Here is a 13,214-nt window from a genome sequence, read left to right as displayed (position 1 = left end):
CCCAGAGCTGTCGTGAGGCTCAGCTCAGCCTCCAGCCCAGGTGTCCAGGCAGAGAACACACAGACTGCACGCAGCAACCCCCTGGGGACACCTGGGAGCACGTCCCTGTCACAGCTCCCTGCCACAGCTCCGTGTCACAGCTCCCACCCCTGTGCAGGACACCAGGCAGGTGACACCCAACCTGGCATCACCCACAGCAGCCCTTCCCCGGGCTGCTTTCAACCTCTGTAACGCAGAAATTTCACTGATTTACAGCCAGGAGAGTAGAAAAGAAAAAAAAAAACCATGGGAATGGGGCGGGGGGGAGGGAAGGTCATTCCAGTTTCTTCCTGCTTGCAGCTTTCGGATACAGGATATGTCTGAATGGCAGCCTCCACGCTGAATTTATTTTTAAGCCACTGATAGCTTGTGGAGTGACCTCGCCGTGCAGCAGCAACATCAGCCAAGGAGCTGTTTTTTTCCGGCCCTTCGACGTCAGATTGCTTCCTTTGACACCTCTGAGAGCCAAAAAATGGGAAGCATTCTCTTCCCAAGGTGACTTTATTTTTTCCCCCTGTGGCAGTGCTGCTGGGGCTCGCTCTCAGGCTCGGGGCTGTTGAGGTGTGGATGGCACTGCCCTGGGGACACGGCCCCTGGGGACAGCTCGAGGTCACTGCTTTAGGGCAGAGATGCCTAAATTATCTGATCCTTAGGAAAAAATTGCCTTGGCTGGAGCCAGAGTTGGGGCAACTTGACCTCCATTTAAAAGACTCTGGAATGCACTTGTGATTTTTTTTTCCTTTTTATTTTTCCTTTTCAGGGCAGCTGGGGCTTTCCAGGATATCCCAGCTCCCATCCCCATAACCTGTTTACTGAGATCTTAGATTTAGTTTCCCAAGCTCATTCACAACTGAGCACCGCTCAAGGATCTGAACACCAGCAAAATGCTTCACCCCCATTTTTGAAAGCATTTTAAGCAGCCTCACACAGAAATAACACTAAAATCTCCCAGGGATTATTTGTGACTCCAGCAAATTTCTTGCCTAATTTTGCCCGTTCCTAAGCCACGGCTTTGCACTGAGTTCCTGATTACACCCCGCGTTATCAGTGTGGGAGATGTCTCTGTCCATTCCTCCACTGCAAACTGGAAGAGAGGATTTTATTTTAAAATAATGATGGAATTGGTTCAGCTCGGGGTGCAGGTGCAGTCCCAGTGGCAGCTTTTTTTTTTTCAGAACCTCTGTGAGCAACCTGCCCTAGTGGGAGGTGCCCCTGCCCTGGAACAAGACGAGCTTTAAATCTCTTCCAACCCAAACCATTCCACGATGATTCCACCAGAAATTCCTTGGAATTCAACACGAAGAACTTGGCTGGAGGACACCATCATGTGGGTAAATGAAGCTGCCCAGTGCTGCTCTGCACAGACCTCCAGGGCTGTTATGGGGCTGGAAAAAGGGAACACCCCAAGGCTGGGACGTGCTGGGTCCCCATCCCCAGCTCTGCTTTGTCTCTGTCCTGCCTCCAGCGCCTCAAAGCCACGAAAATGTGCCTGACAGGGATCCTTCAAAGGCTCTTCTTCCTGTGTCACCCACCAAGGAGAGGGCACCAGGGCTCAGATAGGGATTTCTGAGCCCAGAAATGTCAGGAGGAAGCGATGGACTCGGAGGAAATTCTTGCGACGGTCTCGGAGGAAGCGGGAGATGTGAAAATACACGATGTATTTTCCTCCCACAAGCTGCGCGCTCTGTTTTTATTATCATAAACCTGGGCCTGGAGGATGTCAGTTTGTTTATTTATTTGTTTAAATGAGGTTTCACTCCTTGTTCAAACATTCCCATGTTGGCAGCTGCTGCTCTGCCAGGCCCCATCCTCCCCTCCTCTAATCAGGGACGTGCCAGCCCAGGCAGCGTCTCCAGCAATTGGGAGGTGCTGAAGGTGGGGGGAATTTTTGGGTATCCCCCCCAGGGTATCACTGGACCCCCCTGCGATGGTGTCACCACCATGTCCTCGTGTGTGTCACCGCAGCCTCCCTGGGCTCACACCTCCTCTCCAAACTCCTGGAGCACAATCAGGAATATCCCATTTTTTGGCCTGTCCCCGAGTCAGTTCTTCCACTTCCAAGTCTCCTCCTTGCCACCCTCTCTATGCAGAGCATCTCCTGCAGGCGTGTGCTGGAGATGGATGCCACCAGTGCCCACTTTCCTGTCGTTTGGAGGTGTTGCCTGCAATAGCTGCTCTGGAAAATCCCACTGCCCACCTGGATCCTGAGGGCTTTCCAAGGGCTGCCCAGGCAGTGTTGGATTGTGTGGTGGTGATGGCCCCTTCCACCCTGAGCTGCCCCAACTCCTGGGGCTGTTTCCAGGGATTCTGAAGGATTCCAGGAGCCCCACATGGACCCAAATAACACGGTGCTCAGCCCAGGTCCTGCTCTCCCCACTACGGAGGTGAGGGGGCTTTATTTACCCCCTCACACTGGTCAGCCCAAGGCCCTGGGCTGGGGGCTCTCCCCTGGACAAGGGGCTTGTCCCCCCGGCTGATCCCGGCCTCTCCCACGGGGTCACTCTGCCAGGAAGCCGCTCTCGCCCCGGGGAGCCACGGGAGATGCACCTGGGAGGAGAAGCACTTTGCTGGAGGAAGAAAACAGGATCTCACATATAAACAACATCCTCAATGGCTCAGCAAGTGAGTCGCTCTTTCCAGAGCCTGTTTTCGAGCTGCTGTTGTGTCCCCATGGCCCCTCCAGCTACAAAGTGAAATTAAACCAAGTAGGAACCACCATAGCCCCTGGGATGGAGCTGTCCCACTGCTTCTTCCAACCATCCATCCCTGGATGGACCCAAGCAGCAAGGGCTGCCGAGGTGGAGGGTAAGAATAACTCCTGCCTCCTTTCCAGGAGATGTTTGGGGCTGGAATGTACCTGTAGGATGGAAATTCCACCTTCCAAGCCGTTCATGATTAATCCAAAGCTTATCTGGGGCTGAAATAAGCACATTGGACAGAGCATCTCTTGGGACAAAGCTGGGGCTTTCCCACAGACTCACTTGTGCACCTTCCAGAGGATTCCTCACCAGGCAGAGAGTTTTTCTGGATTTTGCATCCAGGTGATAGAATCGCCACATTTCTGGAATGCATTCTCTGGTATTCTGGACTCCTTGGTCATGGCACCAAGGCGAGCACCCCACACAGATCTGAATTTTGACGAATTCACAAAACAAAAGCAGACAGCTTTTATTTTTCATCATTTATTCCTTCCTCCTCTCCACGAAGCTCAGATAACGGAGGACAGCATTCTGGCAGCCAACGAGTCCCAATCAAAGCTGCTTCCCCAGGGGATCCCACTGGACCCACTGGGACCTGGGACATCCCGAAGGGTTAAACTGCTGCCCAGCACAGGAAACCTGCAGGCAGAGCCAGATTCCCGGGGAGGAAACCTTCTGTTTGTGGTGGGAGAGAAGGTGAGCGAAGCGCTAGCGCGCTCGCGAGCGGAGCAGAGGTCAGCGGCGTATCCTGCTGCAAACTTCCTGAGCAACCTCCGAGGAGAAAACAACAACCCCGGCGTGGCGAGGCACGGGATGGGCCCTGGCGGGTTTGTTTTGCACTCTGATCACCTTGGACCTACTTTCTCACCCTGGCTGGTGGCTGCACGCTCTGCCCTGCCCCAGCCCCAGCTCCTGCTGCTGCCCCAGCGCTGGACCCTGGACTTGTTAATGCTTCTCGGTGTGACTGGTTGTGGTTTTGTGCCTTGGATTGGAGTAGAGAGGCAGAACTGGAGAGGAGGGAAGAAAATGAACCTTTCAGGCTCTTTGAGAGCTCAGGAGGAGGACAGCAGACCCACAACAGCTCAACAGAAGGAAAATCCACCAAAACTTCCTGTATTGTCTGGTTTTGCTTCTGAATCTCAGGACACGGAGGAGAAGGCTGAGGGATAATTGTGGGAATGCTCAAGGAAAACACCAGTGGGACTCAAAGTGCCTCCTTACCTACCCCAGCCAGCAAAAGGGAGCAAAAGTTGGGACAAAAGTCCCCAAAAATGGAGCATAAGTTTCTCTGCTGCTTCATCCATCCCTCATTTGCATTAAAATGAAGGTTTTTACAGTTGGATGCTCTTGCAAAGAAAAAAAATCAAGGTAGAAAATGCCCAGTATTTTATGCCAGAAATAGTGTTTAGATAGAAATGGCTCAGAAGTTTAAAAGCTGAAGTGTGATGTAAATATTCATATTTCAATATTCATAAAGTGTGAGAAATCATTTTGTTCAATCCAGTTTTTCTGTGTGCTTCTCTAGCAAATATTTGGGAGAAGGATGAGCGTCCTGGAGTTTGAAATTTTCTTTTTAAGAACACAGATCCAACACTCAAATAGAGCCAGCTCAGATCTCCCTCTGGGCATCAGCTCGTTGCTCGGGGAGGAGCATCCCTGGTGGGATTTTAGTGGTGGTTGAGAAGCTGGAATGTGCAGTGACACTGCCAGGGTGTGTCCTCCTGTCCTCTTCCTTTCTTCCACCTTCCCTGGGAGGCTGGGAAAGCTCTGAGGGTGCCCAGAGCAGCTGTGGCTGCCCCTGGATCCCTGGAATGTCCAAGGACAGGGCTTGGAGCACCCTGGGACAGTGGAAGGTGTCCCTGCCCATGGCAGGGGTGGCACAAGATATTTTTTAAGATCTCTTCCAACCCAAACCATTCCATGATTCTGTGATCCCATAGATCATCCCGTGGGTGATCTAAGATGGAAAGTCCAGGGATCCCCAGCCCAGCTGCTCTTGAAGAAGCTCAGAGACTTCCAGGCTTCCCAACACCCACTGACACCCCAGGGATGACCAAATCCAGACTGAACCAAATTGTAATTCCTTCTTTTCCCTTCCCTTGGGATCCGGCCACAAGACCAGTCCCTGGGCCACCACCATGGGACTTCCTGCACCAAAGGGTTGGACAGGGACAAGCTCTGGAGCCCAGGGATGGCAGCAGTGCCACCCCTGGAGCACCACTGATTGGTTTTGCTTAATTGGAATCTGATGATCCCGGGGTGGTTACATAAAATGCCGTTAGGATGCGGTCGGCATTGTTGCACGGAAATGTTTTCCATTATATTTTGCTGTCAGCAAATGCTGGTGTGAAACCAGTTTGCAGCCCTCATGTGGCCACCACGAGGAGGTTGGGGAAAGCACTGGAGTCTCCCTCCAGGAGGATTTGTTTCCCTGGTCACCTGGAGTGGGAGCAGCATCTTTCCTGTGGGCAGTGGGATGGATAATTTTGTGCTGGAAAGGACAATCCCACAGGTCTGGGGGCTCCACAGGACCCACCAAGGCTTTCCTGATGAGTGCCCCAGCTCTTCTCACCTATGAAGGCTGCCTGTTGCCTCTTCCAGTCGTATTTTTCACACCATTTCTGGGAGGATAAAGTGCTGAGTCACAGGAAACAACCTCCAGTCGTATTTTCCACACCATTTCTGGGAGGATAAAGTGCTGAGTCACAGGATCCAAGGAATCCTGAGCAGAAGAGCCACAAGGGACTCCTGTTTGTTAAGATGTCTGGGATGCTTCCTATTAAATAATAACAAAATGCTGCAATAATAACTTGGCAGCTCTCCGCCCCCGCCAGGCTGATGCTCAAAGTGAGTTTGCCTTCCTAAAATTCCTTTAAGTGTCTCGACAAGTTGCAGGGGAGGAAGGAAGGACACTTCACTCCCGACTTTTCCCTGATTAAGTTCTTTTAGTGAGCCTTGAGAAGATGGGCAGGAGGAGCAATTCCTCTTTGAGTCGTGTTCCTGGCAGTGGCCACGGTTGGTGCACGGTGGATTTGAGGATAAAGCAGGGGCAGGTCGTAGATCCCAAAGATCTGGTAGGTGCAGATATGGGGTAGTGGCTTTTTTCACTTTGTGGGGAAGGATTAAAACCCCCTGTGTTTGAAAATCAAAAGCAAAACTGCTGTCAGCATCTACTTTGCATCTCAGTTTCTGGATCTCACTTAACAGTCTTCAGCTATTTTAATTTATATATAATTATAGATCAGTTTTAATTTATACGTAGTTTAAAAACCTTACATTTGCATGGGCATATCTTGTGGATGTTATTGTCTTTTCATTGTGAATTGAAAGAAATTTGCCTGCTGGGTTTATCAGAGCAGCTCTCCTGGCCTGGGTGGCACCAGCTGTCCCTGCACACAAGGCTGGCTCTTCACAACTCTCCATGGCTGGGAAATCTTCCCAAAATGCTCCAATTTCCGCCCCTGAATTCAGGCTGCTGGAAGTTGAACCAAATAAAATATCAGATACATTGTGCTGACCTCAGTATGAGTTTTGGTTTGGATTTTTTTTAATGAGGAATGCCATACAGAGGGTTTGTTAAAACGCTTTGCAGGAATTACTCCTTCACTTCGGAAATCCTTGGAAGAGTCTGATCTGAAATTCCAGAATTTCAGTCCATATTTGCCACATATTCTGCATTTCTGGTTTCCCTCCATTTGCTCCTTAAATGTCAGGGATTTTCATGCTCCCCTTGAGGTCACCTGTGTTAGTGGCACATGGATCTCCCCTCTAACAGGAAAATAGGAGAGGTGGCTTGGCTCATCCCTGTGCAGTGAAGGCTCTAAGGATGTCAAAGAACATCAGGATGAACCTACAAATAATGGGAGGATCTAGAAACTGTGGGAGAGGGCAAAACTGACCCTGGGTGCAGTGGGGAAGTTTTTTAACCCTCAGAGCAAGAGAGGTTGGAGGAACCTTCACCCACAGAAGAGGAAAATCAACCAAATGTTAAAGGTGGAGCTGAATCCCTTTGGGAATGTGTGTGTGCAGTGGGATGGGGTGCAGGGACGCAGTGCCCCTGTGCATGCCTGGCTTCACAGCTGGCCCAGAAATGGTTCTAAAACCAAAAAACAAACAAATACAATAATTTACTTTGTCCTAAACTGGGCTGCAATATGGTAAAAGGCAATTTGCCACTGATTTAATGTGTTTAGGATTTTTTTTTCCCTGTGAGCTCGTGCCTGTCTTTTTATAATATCTGGAGGATCAGTGTGGAGTCCTGAGTCAGGAAAAGAGCTCCCCTCAATCCATCCCCTTGCTTTGACTTGAGAGTGATCCATGCATGTGCTTAACATTAAGGTTCTGCTTCCAGGCTGTCCTGAATAATAGGCTCGAGTGTATTTTGAGAACTCATTTTTACTTTTTATTACAATAATAACTTCTGCAGTGACATGAATTCCAACAGGGAGCCCTGAGGAATAACATCCCCTTCCAAATGGTTTTCCTCTTTACACTGGAATTAGAGCACATATGAGCAGAGCAGCCCATTACAAGACAAAGCACTTTCCAGAAGGTGAATTTTTCTCAGCCTCACAGCAGTTCCTTTATAGTCAAAGATTAATTCTATTACTGAGCTCTGCTCCTGCAAATTGCAGTCAAATGGACCACTAATGAAGGAAAGCAGGGACCCTGCTAAGGAATTGCTTGTGAAGGGTGCAGCTCTCAGAGGTGCTGAGCTCCTGGAGCTTGGGTTGGCCTTTCTTTCCTTCTTTCCTTTCCAAATTTCCCACTGGAATTCCACGAGATGATGTGATTGCAAAGCTGTCCTGCTGCCATTCCGACAGGATATTGCACTGCTCCCAGAGCAGAACCACCACAGGCCCTACACCTGGGATTGTGCTGAGCAGCCACTCCCAGGGATGTGGAGGTGGCTCATAATTCCCTCTGTGCCCCATGGGAATTCCCATCCAAGCCCTAAATAGCACTGGCACTACAAACCCTGCCCACAGGGTTGATGGCAGAGAGGAACAACCCCAGGCAAGGCCATAAAACCAAGGAAGGTGGAAAACAACTGGAGCTCCAAGGAAAATGCTGAGGCAATGCCCCAGGCACAGGGTGGGATTGTTGGGGTGCCTGTGCAGGGCCAGGAGCTGGACTTGTGGGTCCATTCCATCTCATTCCCAGGATATTCTGGGGTCCTGTGCAATGTTGATCCATGCTCTGTTACTCCTGGAGCTGGCTGTGGGATGGGATGAGTGGAGGCTACCCTGATGTATGAGGAGGAGGAGAAAAGGACCTCATCCAACCAGGATTGCTCCTTTTGCATCCCTTCAGCTCCGCATGTTCACATTCCTGAAAATTCCTCTTGATCCATGGCAGCTTCTAAACCAAATTTGCCTCTTTTCTTTTTGTAATTTTTTTTTTTTTTTTTTTTTTTAGGGAAAAGATTCCTTTCAGTGTAATCTAGGAGGAAAAATCAAACCTTTACGTTCAGGCTGATGTTTTATCTCCCTGCTGTCAGTGTTCTGACAACCTGAGCCACGTCTGCTCTGCAGGGAGGAGGTGATAAACTCAGCTTACTCACACTCCCCTCTCAGTGTCTTCATGGGAGAGCAATGACGACAAGGTTTCCACTTAAAACCAAGCTGCAGAAAGCAAAACGAAATTTAGACTCAGCTCATTTTATCTGTGCTTTAAAAAAGAAACAAAAGAAACAACAACCCCACCAAAAAAGCCGGTTAAAAAAAAAACAACACAGCAATCGGAGAAATGAGCAATATCTGCCAAATAAAATCAGTCACTTGCTGCTCATATTAGTCAGGAGAAGAATAAACTTTTAGATGGGCAAACAGTGAAACAGCTCCCCAAGGGTAATGGGAAAACAATGAGTCAAGATTCCTGCTGGAACTTGAACTGTGCTGTGATTTCCTGGGAAACAGCACCTTGCTGCTGGTTGGTACCTGGAAATAGGGAGTTATTTAAACCAATCTTTTACTGCAATCTACACAAGAGATGGAGCTGATGCCTCAGGTTCAGCTTTTATATTTTCACACTCTGTGCTGCTTCAGTGTGTGGCTCTGGGCTCCACATGAGGGGATGCTGAGCTCTCTGCACAGAGCAGAGACAAAACAATTCCTGCTCCAGCTGGGCACCAAGGACAAATGATCCAAACCTCAGCCCAGGAGCACAAACAGCGTGGGCTGGAGAGAGAAAAACAAGCAGGGTGGGACTGCCTGGGCTGGAGCTGGAATGGGACAATGAACTCCAAGGTGCCAATGGAGCAGAACTGATCCCAGGGAGAGCCCCGGGAGCGCTCGTGCATTTTGGGACCATTTTGGGTCATTTGGGTGCAGCCCTGGCTGGGCTCTGGTGCTGCCCAAGGTGGATCCATGGAGGAGATCCTTTAATAAATCCCTGCTTTGTTCTGTAGCTCTGTCCAGCCTCTGCTCCAGCTCAGCCTTCTCAAGGCATCTGAGCAATTGAGCTGGTTTGGGTGGGAGTGCAGGTTTTGTGTCACTTTTCCTGTTTTTGGGATCCCCCCTGGGCACGTGGTGCCCGAGGCCAAGAGGAGATGCTGGGACTCACCCGAGGAGCCCATGGTGGTCTGGAGCAACTTTCCTGCCACACTTTTCCTCTTTCCCCAACATCAGGGAGAGTTCTGGGCTGGAGAGAGCAGAGCAGGGACCTCTGGAGCACCTGTGGGCCCCCAGCAGTGCTGAGCGCTGGGGAGGAGGAGCAGCTTGTGGTGAGGAGCTCCTGGAATTCCCAAGGAATTTTCTTGTGCAAACTGTGCTTTGCAACACCAAATTCTGGGGAGTTTTTCACAGTGATGTTTTCACAGGGAGGCTGCCTTTGCAGAAGTTCTGCCAAATTTTCCCCAGGACTTTTTCTCCCTTTGTTGTATTTCTCAATACCTTTGGGATTTCTCTGTTTCTTTGGGATTTTATCCCAGAAAACAAAGCCGTGTTGTCAGCACCTTCCCAACTGCCCCTGAAAGATGCAGTTGCATAGAGTCAGGTTTAGATGCAACATTTAGCAAAGAAATTACATTTCCCAGCCCTTTGAACTCTCCTGGTGGGTTAAAAGGAGTTTAAGGAGTCAAGGGGAGTTGAAGGCAGGCAGCATCCTCCAGTGCATCTCCCTGGCTCCTCCAGCATTCCCAGTGCACCCTGGAGACCCCAAAAAACATCAGGACCCCATAATCACTGTTCCCATTCTCCGTGTGGCATCTCAGCCCATCTCCAGGGCATTTTCCAGATGCCCACTTCCCATGGGAGCTGGAGGCTCCTGAGAGCTCCCACATTGCTGTTCCTAGTGGAAATTCCCCTCGTTTCCACCTCCAGGACCCCTTTTTGAGAGCCCAAGGATCTTTCCCCACCTCCTCCTTGTTGCTTTGTGTATTTTGGCAGGTGCCTGCTGCTTCTACAGTGGAGAAGCTTTTGTGCCTCTCCAGACAAATTCTTTGTAGGTGCAACTCCAGCAAAACCTTTGATGTGTTGGGGCCGAGAGGTCACCCAAGGAATGTCCATGTTTGTCATCAGGGATTGGGGCCAAGTCCTGCTCACCTCCCAAAATAACGCCTTTGAAGTTGGGAGAAACGCTTCACAGGCACAAGGGGAAATTTTGGGCACTGGAACGTGAAGGTAAATTTCACATCATGACCTTTTGCTCTTTTTCTTCTTAATTTATTGTTTCACAGAAATCTTTTCTCCCTCCTTCCCCCTCGCACTTTTTGCCTGAACTTGACACCGATGTTGGTCAGGCAAAAAGTCAAACACCCAATAATCATTGGAAAACTGGTCCAGGAGAGTTCAAAGAGCTGGGAAATGTAATTTCTTTGCTAAATGTTGCATCTAAACTGGGTTTATGCAACTGCATCTTTCAAGGTGGGGGGGTTGGGAAGGTGCTGACAACACGGCTTTGTTTTCTGGGATAAAATCCCAAAGATATGGAGAAATCCCAAAGATGCTGAGAAATACAACAAAGAGAGAAAAAGTCCTGGGGAAAATTTGGCAGAACCTCTGCAGAGACAGCACCAGATGCCCCCAAAGAGGAAATTACAACATGTGGCAGCTGTGGTTTTTTGGTTAAGCAACTTTTTCTCAAAGTTCAAAGCATCTGGGGAAAGTAACTGCTAACAGGGTGAGACAGATTTATGGAGCCCACACATGGCAATATTTTGGTATAAAATTAGTAAAAAATGATTAAATCCCCGAGATGAAGAGATTAATTCCTCTGAGTTTGCATTCTTTGAAGAGCAATCATATTTTGACTTTGTCAACTGGAAGAACTGAGTAATTTCTTGGATTAACTGATCACAAGAGTTGTAATCCATAATAAAAGTCCAGGCAAAGCTGCCAGGCTTTGTTTCTCAAAGGATTTGGGTAATGAGTTGATTGGGCATTAACTGAATGCATCCCAGACTGCAACCCCGTGCCCTGGATCTAAAGGGGGATTCAGGAAGATGAGGCACTTCATCAAAGCTTTCAACATCTTTTTCTAATATGGGGAAAATGTTTGGTTTTATGAGTTGCTGGATTGATCAGTTTGGGAGAAGGATTTTATATAAATCTCTGTTGCATGGCATGACCACTGCCTGGACTCAGGTAGCCAGGCTCCAATGTGATCTAAATATATCAAAACATATATAAACCCCTAGAAATGTCCTTTCTAGCCACAAAGAAGACAATTTGCAGCAGTTCCCACTGCAGGTTTGTGATTATTCTCTCTTTTTACAGCACTTCTGTGGTTTTATCCTTTGTGTTTCAGTGAGAGCCAGAAGAGACCCTGACCATCTGCTGCCAGACTCAGGGTTTTAAATGCCATGTGTAGAGCTAATAAAGCCCTAAATTAAATTCCTAAATGAAGTTAATGCTCGGGGAGGCTGTGGGTACCTGCAGGGATGGCAGCACGAGGTGCTTCCCTGCAGCAGCTCCTGCTCCTCCAGTGCTGGCACGTGCTGCGAGCCAGATCAGGGAAATGATGCTCCTCAAAATTAAACCAAATGTTCTTTTGCTGCTGGGCTCTTTCTGAGCCAGCTCCATCCCCAGGCTGCTCGGTGGTGCAATCTCCAGCTGTGCTGGCACAGAGGGAGCCTGGCTCGGGGTGCTGGGAGCTGAGCAGAGGGCTCAGGACCAGCCCTGAGCACTCCAGAGTCTGAAATCATGGTCAGGAGAAGCTCCAGAGGTTTGGGGTTTACTGTTTTCCACCTCCCTCTATGTCTGCACTGAGTTCATGGGGTGATACTGTCACAGGAATCATTAAATCAATTTAAACCCTCCTGGATCCTTCTCCAATCCTCGTGGTCCAGCAGGGCCCTCTGCACAGTACAGCCAGCTCATCACATGAACTTCCTTTCAGATCTTCCAGGAGGCTTCGTGTTTTCACCCCAAAACCTTTGGTGGGCCTGACCCACGCTCTCAGACTGAATTAACCCTTCTGCTGATGGGGCAGGGCAAAAAACCTGCAGGTACCCCAGAATGGGGAGGGATGAGGAGAGGCTGAATGTGCTTTTTAACCCTTTCCTCCTTCTGACCTGCCTGTCCTGGGGTATAGTGACCATCCCTGGTGTGAAGAGGCCATCATTGGTATACAGTGGTCATCACTGGTGTGTAGTGGTCATCACTGGTGTGTAGTGGTCATCACTGGTATGTAGTGATCATCACTGGTGTGTAGTGGTCATCACTGGTGTGAAGTGGTCATCACTGGTGTGTAGTGGTCATCACTGGTATGTAGTGATCATCACTGGTATGTAGTGATCATCACTGGTGTGAAGTGGTCATCACTGGTGTGTAGTGGTCATCACTGGTGTGAAGTGGCCATCACTGGTATGTAGTGGTCATCACTGGTATGTAGTGGCCATCACTGGCATATAGTGGCCATCACTGGTATGTAGTGGCCATCACTGGTGTGTACTGTCTATTCCTGATATGTCCTGGCCATCTCTGGAGTGTAGTGACCATCCCTGATCTTTAGTGACCACCCCTGACATGCAGTGGTCATCTCTGATGTGCACTGGCCATCCCAGGTCTGCACTGGCCATCCCAGGTCTGCAGTGGCCATCTCTGCAGTGCAGTGGCCACCCCTGATATTTAATGGCCATCCCTGCAGTGCAGTGGCCACCCTGGGGCCATCCCACCGCCGTGCCCCACACACCTGTGGCCAGGGACACTCTGCTCCCCCATGCCAGGGGCACACAGGTGTTCCCACATGGAAATGGCACTTCAGGAGACGGGAGAGGCCGGAGGAAGCCGCAGTCACGCGAGCTGCCTGTGGTTTGAGGAGCAAGCGCCAACATCTCTCACTCTCACTGTCCCAGCATTGCTCCCAGGGCAACCTGATCTGCCTTTAATCTGCTCTGACCACAGGACAAATGGTTTGAATAAAAGCCTGCCTGACTGAGTCACTCCGCTCTGGCTTTTGGGGGATGCACTGAGGAGAGATGGTTTGCTCTGCTGGAGTGACAAAATCAATATAAGAGAAACGTTTTTGTTGTGT

Source organism: Lonchura striata, chromosome 18 (assembly GCF_050655825.1).
Source record: "Lonchura striata isolate lonStrDom1 chromosome 18, ASM5065582v1, whole genome shotgun sequence".
In the NCBI taxonomy this organism is placed as follows: Eukaryota; Metazoa; Chordata; class Aves; order Passeriformes; family Estrildidae; genus Lonchura; species Lonchura striata.
The sequence above is the reverse complement of the archived record's forward strand: the minus strand, read 5'-3'. Positions refer to the sequence as shown.